The 11098-nt window shown below is 43.3% G+C and overlaps 1 long non-coding RNA gene across 3 annotated transcripts; it reads right to left on the reverse strand.

Moving 5' to 3' along the window:
• Positions 1-2035: 2035 nt before the first annotated feature.
• On the reverse strand, positions 2036-6021 carry LOC125525144 (uncharacterized). Of its 3 annotated transcripts, XR_007291165.2 has the most exons (4): positions 4764-6021; positions 4258-4342; positions 3759-3847; positions 2036-2827 (listed from the first exon to the last, which is right to left on the reverse strand). It is a non-coding gene; the product is annotated as an uncharacterized LOC125525144 (long non-coding RNA). The 3 variants fall into 3 exon arrangements; XR_007291164.2 differs by having other exon boundaries at positions 4258-6021; XR_007291166.2 differs by having other exon boundaries at positions 3727-3847; positions 4258-6021.
• Positions 6022-11098: the final 5077 nt, after the last annotated feature.

Genomic DNA, 11098 nt, shown 5'->3' on the forward strand with positions numbered 1-11098 from the left:
GGACCGTTCTGGACCAAACCAGCGAGTACAGGGACTGTACGTGCAATTCACTCAACGAAATATCTTCTCGTATCGTTATATTTATATATTTATTTATTTTATTATATATCATACTCAAAAACGGTCACTCCCGGCCGGCGAGCGACGCCGTTTTTCCAGGCCAGAAGACGGCCATGGGTATCGCGTATGCACCACACGGCTCCGGCTCCTTATCCACCGTCATCCTTCATCCGTTGCGACGCAGTTTTCCATCCATTCGGTGCGCCTACGCGCCTCGGCCTTCAAGTTTGAGCCAACGTTCGCGTACGAACGCATTTTTCTTTTTGGGGGTGTAGAAGGAGCAAGCTCGGCCAAGCCTTTTGGCTCCTCTTTTGTGAGCGCGACTTCACCTCTCTTTTCTTTCTACTAGATGACCCGGTGCGTCAAATGGCGCAGAGATCTATTTAAAACCATGTTCGTGTTGAGAAATATTTGCCTTTTTTAGTAATTTTATGTTTGATCAAGGATAGCGAACATGTCAAACCCAAAGTGTTTTGAACGTGTATTTGGACAATGTGCCATTTGGCTTTATGTTACCCAAGTAAGGTGCAAGGTCCAAATTCAAGCATCAAGGGTAATGATTCTAAACCTTTTGTAACAGAAACGTTTGCATTTGTTAGTATCGAGTTTTAGCACCGAGGATAATAATTCTAAACCTTTTATAAAAATTAAGGAATACCTATGTTCAAACTATATATATACCATGTGAAGCTAATTCAAACTGTGCAAGTTGAAATATTTAGAGACCGATCATAAAATTGCCGGCTCCACTCTACTATAACGCGAGGGCTGGCTTGCTGCACCTTCCCCACATAATTGGCCAGAAGGTATTTTAAAATTTTGAATTATCTACATTAGTAGTTCTTAGACACCATATAGGAGTTGAGAGAACAGTAAAAAAAATTGTTAAATGAAAACTATGTACCTTAGCTATCTAAGGCTTATGAAAACTGCAATCTTTGAAAGAGGAAAACAACATTAGAAATCTTAATGTTCCTGGTCCTGAATAGTGTATTCGTCTAAATATGTAGTTGATCACCCGGTGCAAAAAACTTCTCATGATATACCACTGGGAACCTAAAAGCAAGTGATCACACATACAAACATTCCAAGAGAAAATGCGTAAACTCACAACTCAAACAAATTACTAACAGGACCATGTATGATTTTGGAGCTTAGAATCTACATAAAACAAAACAGTGCAGGTAACCTCTACCTAAATCTCACTACTAACTTTATTCAAACATTTGTTCCTAGATCATCCGTACTCCTTCTATGTACAAATCATGCAATATCTCTGTCTAAATCAATGCCAATGCATGCACATGCACAAGTCTGAACTAAACAACATATATGATATAGCATAATTATATGATCTAAAATAGATGCATGATCAGGGGAGGAAGATGGTGAAGCCAAAGATGAGCAACTGAGATTGGGAACCAACGACCGGCGAGCAGCAGCCCATAGTGATGGCCGGCTCCATTCAACCATGACGCGAGCAACGCCGGAGCTCCGGCCTGGATGCTCCTTCCCCATGCCCGTCCTACTCATCCTCCCGTGCTTCTCCACACCAAGCATGAAGACCACACCAGCCAGGCTCTCTTATGGTGACACCTGCGCCCGATCCAGAATCACGATATGTGGCAGCGCCGGATCGAGAACGCGGGGAGACGCTGTCCCGTGGGGAAGAGAAAGAGGATAACATGGTACAAAATAAAGTAGTCATTTTTCATGTAGTGAAACTTTAGTTTTGGGCAAGATGATCAAAAATAAAAATAGAGCAGTGCTATGCAGCCAACGTTTCTGGCCGATGCTTGCACGGCAGGCGCTAATCATCGCTAGATGAAATCCCTTCATAAATAAGGAACGTGAGATTTTAGCATCGTCCACATGACGTCTATAAAACATCGTGTGTGAAGCTATTCCGATAAAAATATAACTAATGCAACAGGAGAACCACATATGGAGGCACTCAAGTGGACAGACACAACAGTTCAAACAAACCCAAAAATATCTCATTGTTCACCTTAAACCTTCAGAGGTTTAAACTGCTAGTTGAACTGAAAGGCACCGTTGCTAGGTGACAAAAAAATCAGTACGCTCTGCAGTAATTTGATATGATAAAAACCAGTTGGATAAAGACCAAAAAATGTTCAGCAATAACATGGAAACATTTGATGGCGTGTCTTTTTGAGCACATATACCTCACTTGCCTTCTTACACTTTCTCTTCTTCACAAATAAAATGCTAGATCGCTTTCTCTGCTTCATAAATAAAGTGCCTGCTCACCAATAGATATCAGACTTTTACCCTGCTACACATTTCTTATGGATGAGCTTTTACCAATTGAAATTCTGGAAGAGACTGCAATCTTGGACAGTCGCAGTCGTTATACACTACATGCAGTTTTTGTTTAGGTTAATCTTAGATTTCCTTTCCATGCATCTCACTACCGAGATCCGGTTTGAGAGCATCTTTCTTATATCACTCCTCGTGTGGCTTGCATACTTTTGGAATGAGCAGAATAGTACTCAAAATCCTCTTAGCTGACATCTTCAACGTCGAACAAAACAACGATTGATTTAATGATGTCTTCATTTTGTAGGAGCTCCAAAAAGAACAGTCAATGTTATCTAAGGCTGTCCGTTCTCCTTCTGTGAAGTGCATTTGCTCGGTCATCAACTTGGTTTAAAGAAATGATTGAGAGGCAGAGTAGGACCAGAAATAATGCAGTTCATCATCTTGAAAAATAAAAAAGGCTTTCCTTCAGACCAGTACATTGTCCCTGAGAAAAGAGACTTACAGTCAATATATAGCAACCAATTTGTTGAGCCAGTAATCAGCACATATACTTCTCAACATTTAATTGCTATCTAATAAAAAAACTGATTGGCAGGGACATGAAAAATATGATTACTTGTTATCCATGTGCAAAAAGAATGCAAGATTGGTATCTATTTTGGCAGTGGCGCAGACGGGGGTCGGCAGGGGACCTGCCCCCCTAATCAGTGAATTGCTCCTAAATTTCCTATAAACAGTGCTTTTTTATATATTTTTTCTCTCTAACGGGCCCTCCTGAACATGCAAGTTCAATGAATCCTGCCCCCATTACTGTATATCGATCAACCTATAGCACATGTTACATCCTGAAAGAACTGAATAAACATGCTTGCCGAGTAATGTACATTTTATATATGGTGCGGAACCTATCTGGCAATTATAGGAGGTCCCCGATTTTAGATTATCATTATGAAATAAATCTATAACCACACATATTGATGGTATTGACTCATTGAATAATTTTGCTGGGGGTAGCAGGCAAAGATGTTATACCACAATAGGGTTAATGCAAGTTAAGCCAGTGGAAATAAACTATGCAGACATCTAGAAACAGAGAACAATGTAACAAGCTGTAACGATGTATCCAAAAAGGGTATGCGTAGGTGAGATCACCTCTACAATCATAATATACCACACTACTCTGAAATCTGGACACAAGTTGACCATGAACATATATGAGGCCCAGCATAAAGATAACATGAAGAATCTCTAGAAAAGTGTCACTAAAAAATACATCTTGTCAAAAGAAACAGCACAAAACCTGTAGAGAAAAAAAATCTAAGGACAAGTCGAAAGAATAATGTGACGAGCGAAAGGACAGAAGAGGATGGAAGAAGAACAAACGTCAAACACACGAACGGAGCAGAGGAAGCTACCCCATCGCCGTAGACAAAATGAAATAATCGCCGACTGAGATGAACAAAGAACTGGCGTGTGTGCCGGCATCGTTGCTCTGGATGCAGAGCTGACAAGATGTAGGGCAATGATAGATGTTAATAGCAGAAAAACATTTAGCCAACCTCACTAACAATGTAGTAATTTACTAAAGGCACTCAAACAACATTAGTGCCTATGCTGTAGGAGTATGCGCATATAACATCTTCAATAGTTACATAAACCAAGGAAATCAAGTTCAGTATCTATACAACGTGGCACAGTAGCGGCTAGGCAAGCTTCCATGGACCCAACAGTGATTCTGATGTACAGATATGAGATGTCCAGCTCTGGTTTGAGACTCGGTAGTATCTCAGTGTACACAGAATCAATCATAATGTCAACCAAGATAAAGTACTTCTGAGTTTTGGTAAGCAAAGAACAAAATAACATGTAAATGTTGGCAAGAACATAAGGGTATGAAATCATGAGATGCCATACCTCTGGAGTTTCACTCTGGTGTTTTTATTTCCATACCTCTAGGGTCGTTGACATCAAGTTCTATTCTCTCTTCCTTTGTGTGAGACTGCATAATAAAGTCAGATTCATACATGAGCTTTTCTACATGCATAACTAAACAAAGAAAGTAAAGGGGGAATGGAAAACATGGATCATATATACCTAGCGGCATGTCTAGAAGCAACAATCATATTCCTTAGAAAAGAAACCGAAGGTTTTGTTCGAAGTGTTGCCAATTGCAGTGCACATGTTAAAATATCAAATTGCAGACTACACAAGTAACTTCAATAATTAAGAGCTTGTGGAACTTCTTTCTTTATTGCATCAAGTTAACCGTGTATATAATTACAAAATTGAAATTGCATATCTTGATCCTATAGATCTGAAGAAAATAAGGTTCTCCTGTGAGGACAAAACTACAACAATCATGGTGAGGTAATCAAGAAATTAGTACAAAAGCCTGAAGCTGGTCCGTTATAGAACTCAACTACATCGTCATCTGTTGCTGTTGTGGTCTTGTCGTTGGGAAGAACTGCTAGTTGATCCTCAGCTTGTCTCTGGCTCACCCGGCCATCATTGTCCTGGGCAAGGCAGAGGACAACGACAACAATAGTCCATCGAGGTCAGAGTAGGGGTGACGGATCGGATTTCTGAAACTGAAGTGCACCAAAATAATCTGAAATCATAAATAGGGACAGGCCAACAGATGATCTCTTAATTCGATAAGAATCACAAATCCCAGAAATTTTGACATAATTATCAAGGAAGCTGATTCTGACGATATCCTCCAAACAAGGCTGGGGTGGGGGTTGGGGTCGCTGTCGTGTGGGGGGAGAGAGGAGGAGCTGCGCCTGCCGCCTCCCGCGAAGAAGAGGTTGGAGCCCCCTGCGGCTGCTGCTCCCCTACACCAGATCAAGGTCGCGCTCGACGGCTCGAGAGGTCCCCGATGGCCGGTGCTTCTGTCCCCGCCGCTCCTCCCTCCATCGCCGGCCTCCCCTACTGGACGTCCTTCTCCATGGCAATGGCTGGTTCGAGGCGGGGGAGCGGAGCAGGGCCTCTCCTTCCTCTTCTCCTCATGCCCCTGTCTCCTATTTGTCCATCCCTCTCCTTCTCTCATGGTGGGGCAGTCAATCCCTCCTCTCATGGTGGGGGGAAGGCAGAGGAGCCGGGGAAAGAGGTGGAGGGCGTGGATGGATCCGGCGGCTGCGCCGGGAGTGGAGAGGGGAGGAGGGATGCGGCGCTTCGCCGGAGGAGACGGGCGCGAGTGGCGGCGGCTGGCCGGGTGGAGGAGACGGCGGCGACGGGGCAGGGAGGCGGGCGCGGTCTAGCTAGGGTTTGGAGGGAGAGAGAGGAGAGGGGTGTGGCGCGAGTGCGGCTGGTTCGAGGCGGGGGAGCGGAGCAGGGCCTCTCCTTCCTCTTCTCCTCCTGCCCCCGTCTCCTTCCTCTTCTCCTCATGCCCCTGTCTCCTATTTGTCCATCCCTCTCCTTCTCTCATGGTGGGGCAGTCAATCCCTCTCTCTCATGGTGGGGGGAGGCAGAGGGGCCGGGGAAAGAGGTAGAGGGCGTGGATGGATCCGGCGGCTGCGCCGGGAGTGGAGAGGGGAGGAGGGATGCGGCGCTTCGCCGGAGGAGACGGGCGCGAGTGGCGGCGGCTGGCCGGGTGGAGGAGACGGCGGCGGCGGGGCAGGGAGGCGGGCACGGTCTAGCTAGGGTTTGGAGGGAGAGAGAGGAGAAGGGTGTGGCGCGAGTGCGGGATGGGCAGAAGGCTAGGTTACCTTCACTGAAACGGCTGCCTTTTATACGCCAGGTTACGAAATGATGAAAATGCCCTCGGCGGGGCACGAAAATAACAGGAGGTGGCACGAGCGATTTAAAGGCGACGTGGCTGCCTTAGTTGTGACTACCACTCTAGCAGGGTTTATATGTTCAATTGCGAAATGATGAAAATGCCCTCGGCGGGGCACGAAAATAACAGGAGGTGGCACGAGCGATTTAAAGGCGACGTGGCTGCCTTCGTTGTGACTACCACTCTAGCAGGGTTTATATGTTCAATATCACGAAACACGAAATGCATGCGTTTGCGAGTTCCCTTCAAGATTCTCCGCTGACAACAAGTGGTGTGCGTAGCACCGGCTGTACCTAAAACATAGTTGTGATGTGACGATTTTTTTAGGGTGCATTCTGCTAGCTCTTGAGCACTGTGTTGGTTTTTCCCGAAGAGGAAGGGATGATGCAGCAAAGTAGCGTAAGTATTTCCCTCAGTTTTTGAAAACCAAGGTATCAATCCAGTAGGAGGCTACGCGTGAGTCCCTCGTACCTGCACAAAACAAATAAATCCTCGCAACCAACGCAAATAGGGGTTGTCAATCCCTACTCGGCCACTTACGAGAGTGAGATTTGATAGATACGGTAAGATAATATTTTTGGTATTTTTATGATAAAGATGCAAAGTAAAATAAAAGCAAAGTAAAAGCAAAAGGAAATAACTAAGTATTGGTAGATTAATATGATGAAGATAGACCCGGGGGCCATAGGTTTCACTACTGGCTTCTCTCGAGAGTATAAGTATTCTACGGTGGGTGAACGAATTACTGTTGAGCAATTGACAGAATTGAGTATATTTATGAGAATATCTAGGTATGATCATGTATATAGGCATCACGTCCGAGATAAATGGACCGACTTCTGCCTGCATCTACTACTATTACTCCACTCATCGACCGCTATCCAGCATGCATCTAGAGTATTAAGTTAATAAAAACAGAGTAATGCCTTAAGCAAGATGACATGATGTAAAGGGATAAACTCATGCAATATGATGAAAACCCCATCTTGTTATCCTCGATGGCAACAATACAATACGTGCCTTGCTGCCCCTACTATCACTGGGAAAGGACACCGCAAGATTGAACCCAAAGTTAAGCACTTCTCCCATTGCAAGAAACATCAATCTAGTAGGCCAAACCAAACTGATAATTTGAAGCGACTTGCAAAGATAACCAATCATACATAAAAGAATTCAGAGAAGATTCAAATATTGTTCATAGATATACTTGATCATAAACCCACAATTCATCGGTCTCAACAAACACACCGCAAAAAGAAGATTACATCGAATAGGTCTCCACAAGAGAGGGGAACTTTGTATTGAGATCCAAAAAGAGAGAAGAAGCCATCTAGCTACTAACTATGGACCCGTAGGTCTGAAGTAAACTACTCACACTTCATCGGAGGGGCTATGGTGTTGATGTAGAAGCCCTCCGTGATCGATGCCCCCTCCAGCGGAGCTCCGGAACAGGCCCCTAGATGGGATCTCGTGGATACGGAAAGTTGCGGCAATGGAATTAGGGTTTTGGCTCCGTATCTAATCGTTTGGTGGTACGTAGGTATACATACGAGGAAGGAGTACGTCGATGGAGCAACAGGGGGCCCACGAGGGTGGAGGGCGCGCCTGGGGGAGGTAGGCGCACCCCCTACCTCGTGGCCTCCTCTTTTGTGTCTTGACGTATGGTCCAAGTCTCCTGGGTCTTGTTCATTGAGAAAATCACGTTCCCGAAGGTTTCATTCCGTTTGGACTCCGTTTGATATTTCTTTTCTTGGAAACCCTAAAACAGGCAAAAAATATGAATTCTGGGCTGGGCCTCCGGTTAATAAGTTAGTCCCAAAAATAATATAAAAGTGGATAATAAAGCCCAATAATGTCCAAAACAGTAGATAATATAGCATGGAGCAATCAAAAATTATAAATACATTGGAAACGTATCAAGCATCCCCAGGCTTAATTCCTGCTCGTTCTCGAGTAGGTAAATGATAAAAACAGAATTTTTGATGCGGAGTGCTACTTGGCATAATTTTAATGTAATTCTTCTTAATTGTGGTATGAATATTCAGATCCGAAAGATTCAAGACAAAAGTTCATATTGACATAAAAATAATAATACTTCAAGCATACTAACAAAGCAATTATGTCTTCTCAAAATAACATGGCCAAAGAAAGTTCATCCCTATAAAATTATATAGTTTAGTCATGCTTTATTTTCGTCACACAAGAATGCTCTCATCATGCACAACCCCAATGACAAGCCAAGCAATTGTTTCATACTTTAGTAATCTCAAACCTATAAACTTTCACGCAATATATGAGCGCGAGCCATGGACATAGCACTATGGGTGGAATAGAATATAATGAGGGGGGTTATGTGGAGAAGACAAAAAAGGAGAAAGTCTCACATCAACGAGGCTAATCAATGGGCTATGGAGATGCCCACCGATTGATGTTAATGCAAGGAGTAGGGATTGCCATGCAACGGATGCACTAGAGCTATAAATGTATGAAAGCTCAACAAAAAAACTAAGTGGGTGTGCATCCAACTTGCTTGCTCACGAAGACCTAGGGCATTTGAGGAGGCCCATTGTTGGAATATACAAGCCAAGTTCTATAATGAAAATTCTCACTAGTATATGAAAGTGACAAAACAAGAGACTCTCTATTATGAAGATTACGGTGCTACTTTGAAGGACAAGTGTGGCAAATGATAGTAACATTGTCCCTTCACTCTTTTTCTCTCATTTTCTTTTTTTTCTTTGTTTTTGGCCTTCTCTTTTTTATGGCCTTTCTCTTTTTGTGGGGACTTCTCTTTTTTATGACATTTCTCTTTTTTTATTCCTCACTTGGGACAATGCTCTAGAAAATGATGATCATCACACTTTTATTTATTTACAACTCAATGATTACAACTCGATACTAGAACAAAAGATGAATCTATATGAATGCCTCCGGCGGTGTACCGGGATATGCAATGGACCAAGAGTGACATGTATGAAAGAATTATGAACGATGGCTTTGCCACAAATACTATGTCAACTACATGATCATGCTAAGCAATATGACAATAATGAATGTGTCATGATAAATGGAATGGTGGAAAGTTGCATGGCAATATATCTCGGAATGGCTATGGAAATGCCATAATAGGTAGGTATGCTGACTGTTTTGAGGAAGATATAAGGAGGTTTATGTGTGAAAGAGCGTATCATATCACGGGGTTTGGATGCACCAGCGAAGTTTGCGCCAACTCTCAATGTGAGAAAAGGCAATGCACGGTACCGAAGAGGCTAGCAAGGATAGAAGGGTGAGAGTGCGTATAATCCATGGACTCAACATTAGTCATAAAGAACTCACATACTTATTGCAAAAATCTATAAGTCATCAAAAACCTCGGCACTACGCGCATGCTCCTAGGGGGATAGATTGGTAGGAAAAGACCATCGCTCGTCCCCGACCGCCACTCATAAGGAGGACAACTAAATAACACCTCATATTTCAAATTTGTTACATAACATTTACCATACGTGTCGTGGAATAGTCATGACAGATGTCCTAGTGTGAGGACTTAGTCGTGAGGCCAACACATCTTTGTAGTAGCTTGAGAGGGGTTGAGCGGAATCGAGAGACGCAACACAAGACAAGGATTTAGACAGCTTCGGGCCCGGGGAAACATCATCCGGAATAGCCCTACATGCTGTTTGTGGCTAGATCTTATTATGCTCGTGAGAGGGTCGCCGCATAAGCCGACTCTCCTCTAATTGTGTCTAGCCCTAGAGATTGTTTCTTCTTGCTTGTCCACCCTTGGGGAGCCCTGCCCCTCCTTATATATGTTGAAGGGGCGGGTTACCTGACTAGTCCTAGTAGGATTAGGATTAACCTATTACAAGTGGAGTCCTAGTCTTGCTTCCTTTGTAGGAGAATATTCCTTATGCCTTTCCTCTTAAACCAACCCATCATAAACGTGAGCCGGCCTTCTGGGCCTTGGGCCTAGTCTTCTATCTGACCCGCCGTTAGGGCCATCCGTGAGTCGCCAGGTTCGTGAGTCGCCACTCCGGCGGGTTACCAATAAAAACGCCAAGCCCGACCGGGTCATACTTCCGGCTGGGTGATACCGCGATGTATATCCCTGAAATTAGCCCCCAGTTTAATTTGGATTTATCCATGTTAAACTGATCCTGTAAAATAAACACAAGAACAAACTTGATATATTGTGCTCTGGGTTAAATATTTTCCTGAACCGGCACCTGATCATGTTTAAGTCCTTGTCATTTCCTCCTGGATGCATACTCAAGATCTTATAGCAAATCTCTTTTAACACATATGTCCAAACCTTGCCAATGCAAAAAAAAACCAGGCACTTCTTCTAAAAAATCTGGGTTAATAGGCCAGCTTCATAACCAATTTGCTGACATTGGCTCTTGTAGAAAAATATTATAAAAAATAATTCATTTGAGTCGGCCTTCAATGCTCCGACTTGACAAAAATAATGGTCTTGAAATATTCAACTGATATTCAGCCGGCTTAAAGATGTAGATCTTGCCGATTTATGATTGCCAAAATTGTCAGGTTATAAACAAATGATGTCGGGTCATGTAATTGTTGCTGATGCTGGGTTAATCTTATGATGACGTCAGGTCATAAACTTTGCAGATTTCTCTGATAATAATATAATATCTGATTTGCTCAAAATTGAGAATTTGAAGTTATTCCTCCCTTATATGCATATCACCTGTAGCCCTCAAGTGTCGGGTTGTCATGCTTTAAGCAACCTGGGACTTGTAATTGCCTTATGCTCCTAAAAATTTCAACCAGTGTAGCCCCCAAGGGTCGGGTCTTTATGCAATAATGAGCAGGGACTTTGTAAATATGATCATGTAAACTTGAGCAGTGATGTCTACTACACAACCTTCTTCTTGTAGACGTTGTTGGGCCTCCAAGTGCAGAGGTTTGTAGAACAGTAGCAAATTTCTCTCAAGTGGATGACCTAAGGTTTAT

This window comes from Triticum urartu, chromosome 7A (genome assembly GCF_056163025.1).
Source record: "Triticum urartu cultivar PI428250 chromosome 7A, HENAU_Tu73, whole genome shotgun sequence".
In the NCBI taxonomy this organism is placed as follows: Eukaryota; Viridiplantae; Streptophyta; class Magnoliopsida; order Poales; family Poaceae; genus Triticum; species Triticum urartu.